This window comes from Amphiura filiformis, chromosome 3 (genome assembly GCF_039555335.1).
Source record: "Amphiura filiformis chromosome 3, Afil_fr2py, whole genome shotgun sequence".
Classification (NCBI taxonomy): domain Eukaryota; kingdom Metazoa; phylum Echinodermata; class Ophiuroidea; order Amphilepidida; family Amphiuridae; genus Amphiura; species Amphiura filiformis.
In genome coordinates this window covers 45,334,365-45,340,646 of record NC_092630.1, presented here as the reverse complement: position 1 = coordinate 45,340,646, position 6,282 = coordinate 45,334,365, and positions in this window count along the sequence as shown.

The following is a 6,282-nucleotide window of genomic DNA, read 5'->3' as shown; positions in this document are numbered from 1 at the left end:
CGAGAGGGGGGGGGGGTGGGCAAGCAATATTTGACAGGTTGAGAGGAGGGGGCAAGCATTTTTTGGCTAGCTATTTGAATTTAAGCGGGGGGCTCATAATTATTGCACACCCCTTACAAGAAAATAAAACCAGTGTAGGGCATGAATGTATAAAGCAGTATAAAAGTTTGAAGTGTGCAATGAAAGTTCTGTAAAGAAATAACATAACAGTTAAAAAAAATGATGAGTGAAAACAATGATTTCTTAAAAGACAGTTTATGTTAAAATACAATTTAGAGTTTTATTGCCTTTTTAAGTACTTAAAAGTGGGCAGGGTCATCATTTTGGGTGGTATCTGGGAAATTCCACCAATTACATATCTAGCCCCCTCCCCCATTACCCGCAATAAAAACAAAAAAAACTATTTGAAAATGTACAATTTTGCGATGATTTTGTCGAAATTTCATAATTTTAACTCCCCTGAAATTCACTTTGCCCCCACCATATGGTGCCACCACTGATCATACTTCATATTATGCCCAAATCTTGTATGTGATGCAATCAAGCAAAATGTGTCAATGTTTGATTTGTCTCACACACAAAACTTTTATTTTAATTTTAATAATAATTCACAAAATCTATCAACATTAAAGTTACAGTTTCAAAATTATGCCAATGTTTTTGAAACAATGAAATACAAAAAATGACCACTGCTATTAGCTATTAAACAAAATCAAGTTTAGCCAGGAATGACTCACTCTGCTTGATTGTGTCAGTATATATTTGTATTTCCTGATTGAGCCAAAAAGTTGAGCAGGTTAGTTTAAAATAGAAAACAAGTTTGTTGCTAGCAGAATGTCTGAATTGTGTTTTTCGTAACATATTCATCACATTTCCGTCATTGTTTTTGATGATTTGGGCATAAAATTCCAACTTACAAAATGTGATGTTTGGAGTTTGGAGTGCATGTCTCCTTTTCATTAAAAATTTGGACCAAAACTAGGAAATCACTTTTCTAGAACATATTTTCCTTCTGAAGTTGGCCAAACAGTTACTACTCACTAAAATTAGGGCACACAGTACATGTACACAGGGGATTTAAGGTGATTTGCTTCCTATATGTGACATGAACTGGTCCATGGGGACCAAAGGTGGCAAATTTGAATCTAAGATAAAGGTAAAAATATGAAGTAAAAAAAACCTATAAAATACATAAGGAAATAGACATCAAAAAACTTCATAACTTTAGAACCAAGTATGCTAGACCTTATGGTGTTTTCAGTAAATGATAGCCTATTGTATGTATAATGTAATAATTACAGTAACCCAATTTTCAAAAATGCTTCATTTGGCCCCCATGGACCAGATCGTGTCACATATTATAAAATAGCCCTCTGAAGAAACTTGTTGATCAATTCCACAAATTGATGAGGTCCTTTAAACATCAGACCTACTCCTGATTCCAGAAAAATCAGTACAGCATTAAATTTTTTGGATTAAAAATAGTATCCTGTTTTGCCATAGCAAAATCATAATCCTTTTTTTGGTTGTAACTGCCAATAAAGTTACATTTTAATATTTGGCCAATTTTGGGAAATAATTAAGGGCCAAAAACATACATTTTTAGTTTTTTGTGTGCTCTGACAATTAAGTACAAAGGCTTGTACTAAGACTGACTAATTTCAGGTTATGCGTATGCATTCTGATTTTTGGAAACTCATTTTTGAATAAATGTTATAAACCAATATTCAATCAAAATTAGCATAAAATATTAAGACTATGAGCTAACTCATATGTTATAGCATATATTAAAAATGCTTAGAATTTTAATTATAGGAAACAACGTAAAATTGCATGTTTTAACCAATTTCCCTCAAATTGCACAAATATTTTTTTTCCCAGAATGGAGAATAGAACATTTTGGCTTATTTCCAAACCTGATATTCTATTTTATTGATGATTGTATCAGGTTCCGCATACTTAAATAGGCATCACCAGGATTTTTTGGGGGGGGGGGGGCAAAGTAAAGTGGGGTGGGTGTTGTTGATCTGCAAATTTGCCTGTTCTGACTGGGAAAAAGCTCATGTTTGAGGAAATGTTCAAGATTCCCCTTGGTGACACCCATAGACAGAATTGGCCCCAGTAGGCTAAGTTGTCATGTTTTAAGCCCCCTTTACTCCATCAAAGAGTATGATTTTAACTTGCCTTCCTGATTTCCATGAAAATTCTGTTACTCAAACTAGGTGATATTTATGATTCATAAATCATCTTATTTACTTAAGGGGTGGGGTATGAACGATTTTTTTGAGATTCGCAATGTAATACACATTTTATGGCAAATGATTAAAAATTGATATTTTTGATATATAACAGTACTCGAAGTAAACTTTATAAAGCTGATGATTTATACTTAAAGTGTATGTAGGTGGGATGAAAAGCCGACGATCAATTGAAAATTTTGACCTTTCGTATTGAAGATATGGATTTTTTTCCCCAAAACACCAAAAAAAATTGGTCTTTTTAGGAAAAAAATCCATATCTTCAATATGAAAGGTCAAAATTTTCAATTGATCATCGGCTTTTCCTCGCAGCTACATACACTTATAAGAATATGTCATTAGATTTATAAAATTTACTTTGAGGACTGTTATATATCAAAAATGTGAAAAATATCAAATTTTAATAATTTGTCATAAAATTTGTATTATATTGTGAATTTCAAATAATGAAAATTATTTGATATCAGAAAGACATTCTTCGTATTCAGAATGCAATTCGATATGTCTGATGTGCTCTCATGTCCCACAAAAAATACTGTCGAAACGCTCAAGACGCTCATTCCAGATCCCTTAAGGTTGTAGGCAGGTTGGTTTAGAGCAACATTTGTGAGAGAGGCCACAAAGCTTTGTATGGTATTATAATGTATCACACTCTGATATTTTCATTTTACCCGGCTCTCATTTCTAAAAAGTGATGTGAGCTGATATATTGAAAAATGCATTTTTTAACCAAAAATATCAATATTATTAGCTTTAACCCGGGGATGGGGGGTCGACCTGTACACCATCCGCGATAATCAACTTTTGAAAAGCACCCTAAACAAGGATTTAACCCTTGGCTAAAACAATACCCTAAACAGGTGTTTTCACACCCTAAACAGGTGTTTTCACACCCTAAACAGGGATTTTATTCCTTTCATCAAATTTCATACCCTAAATTTCATTTCCGCGTATTAGCAATTGCAATTTTGCTACCCTTTTTTCCAATATTTCATGTTTTTGACACCCTAAACGCGTTACGCGCGTTTCGTGCTTACCCACGAAAAACTACCCCTTTTACGCGTTTTCATATCGCGGATGGTGTACAGGCCACAATGGGAGTACCCCGGGCTGTAACTTAAGTATGAACTTCATATTTGCTGTGGAGAATACATGTCAAATGTATATTTTGTTAACAGAAAAATTGCATCTATATATCTTGATGAAATATTTGGGGACAAATACATTATTTTGATGATTTTCAAATTTGACAGGAAAAAGTTCATTTTACATGGTAAATCACAGAAAGAATCCAAAATGCAAGATATTTGAAATAAAAAGTATACCAATGTATTGATATGAATGTGTGTGACAAACCAAAGGGTTTTGACCTTTGAAATCTAGAAAACCAATGGTCAGCATGAAATGCTTGTTATGGCTAAAAATAGGCATTTGTTTGATACAAAAGCTTAAACTACAGTTTATGTTCTTGATATTAAAGGGTGCCACAAGTTCAGGATATTTACTGAAGTTGGGTTGGTCAGTTATCATGGCAACCACATTTCCTGTCATATTTCAGTCGATTTTGATGGCAAAAAGCCATTTTATGTTGACCTTTGATTTTCATGAGGTCATATATAGGTCCTTTTTTGATGTACACATTCATATCAATGTATGCTTTTTCAATGTATTGGTATGTTTTTTATTTCAAATACCTTACATTTTTTTTAACTTAACAAAATATTGAATACATGTGACATGTATTCTCAACACCAAATGTGAAGTTCATAGTTAATTTAGTTTCACAAGTTACAGCTATTTTAATATTCACATTGGTAAATAATTGTAAAAATAAATCACAAAAACTGCATTTTTCAACCCAAATATCTCAGCCCATGTCACTTTTCAGAAATACCAGCTGGGTAAAAAGTTAAGATCAGAGTGTGTATATAAATTGTAATACCATTTATAGAAGCATTAGAACAACAATTAAGGTTGCAGTCAATATTCTTTTGAAGTTGAAATTTTTTTTGGGGTAATAATTGGGAAAAGTCACAAAAAAACACATTTTTCAACCAGTTCATGTTACTTTTCAGAAATGCCACCCAGGTTATGAAGGAGAATCTACTGATTAATTCTGCCCTGTCTGACACCTTTGCCCAAAACTATTGCATGGGATCCTATGTAGCCACAAAGTGGCCTCTACTAGTAGGTTTTTGGACCAAGTAGGTAATTTTTCCAAATTTTGAAAATACAGATGAATTCTTTTCGTTATTTCCTTTCCAAAATTGAATGCATTCATTTACATATCTTTGTTATAATTATTATGAAGGAAAATGATGACCACTGTCTCTAAATGTATAAAAACAAATATGTGCTTATACTGGTTTGACACATTTTATGTATGATGTATGCATGCATACAATAAACTTTCAAAGAAACTAAACATGATTTAAAATTGTGTTTTATTGTAGTTTTGTTTTGAATTCAGTGCAGGAAAGAATGCACGAGAATGTTTGAAATTATAAGAACTTAGTGACATAGACATGGAAATGAGTTGGGAATCATTAAATAGAAACATGAGTTGGAAGAGACTGCATGATATAACAAGTTGAAAGCCAAAAGTTGCTGAAGTCAATAGTATAAAAGAGATTATGCCTCTATTGTATAGGTTAATATTATTCAGACAAAAATCCATCATCAATTTAGATATTATATATCAGCTAATACACAGCAAACACAAAATGTTTACCTGAAAACGTTTAATGTTGGGGTAAAAGGATATAGTGTAAAACATTTAATAAACATTCAAAAACATTTTTGAAAACTTGATGCAAACATTCTAACTTTAGTGTTGATAGAATATTTTGCACTTGTTTTTCCCAAGAATGTTTTACATTAACAGTGTGACAAACATCTTTTTCATATATTTCGTATTTGAAAACTATTTTCATGACCTTTAATATAGGCTATAACTTAGCATGATTTAATTTTATTAAAAAGCTTAAAAATGTTTTGACCCCGGGTTTTGACCAAACTTTTTAAAACCATTTTTTGTGTTTGCTGGTTATGTACCCTTTCAAATGCTTTCAAGGTTTAAGGTTTAATCACTTTTATCCCATGCACTGACAGAAAAAACACATATTCATCAATCCATGATCACTTTGGATCAACAGGCTGGGGGAAATGGTGGTATATGTTGCTATTTTAATATTAATCTGAGCATATATATACAGTATAGTCAAAATCCACAGCCTTTAAGCTCTATAATGTGTTTCAAGTTTTCAGCCTTTTTTCTTTTCTTTTTTATGTACTTAATAACAGTTTTAAAAACAACTGCCACACACATTGATTTTATTTGGTTCTCGGCCTGCCGGGCAACATTTTCTGGAGATGGCCAATATTGTCCTTTTAATAATGAAATATATATGATAAATTTTTTAAAAAAATCATCATTTCATTATGAATGATGATAAAAAAGTTAAAAGCAAGATATTTTTGAAGTAGCCTACCCAAAACACCCAAAAATACTTCATGTTTCAACCTTTGTCACTTTAATGAGAAACAATTTATGTGGCCTTTAAAGCTATGATCAGTACAGTTTTGATTGGGATAAAAGTTTTGAAAAAAAAATCAAATAAACATGAAATATATCCAAAAAAGCTAGGAATTTAAATTTTGGTTTCCTAGGTCAGAGGTCTCAAAGTTTAGATCAAGTGTGTTTTGAACCAATCACCTTTTTAGTAGGCTGGGTTCAGTCAAAAGCAATAAACCACTTTGATTTTATAAAATTGAATCCAAACAAAGGAAAAATGATTACAAGTAATCCTATGATTTTCTTTGTTCTGGCTTTTGTGATTCAGAGGCAGAAAATAAAAATTAATAAAAATTGATTTTTAAAATACCAAAGAATGACCAATACATTACTCACTCATGTTTCCAACTAAAATTGTGCATACCAGCACCAGAACCACACATGGTGCTCGCTTGTGCTTCCCCTTGAATGGGCCTCAAAATGAGTTACTGCGCACGCGCAGTGCAGTCT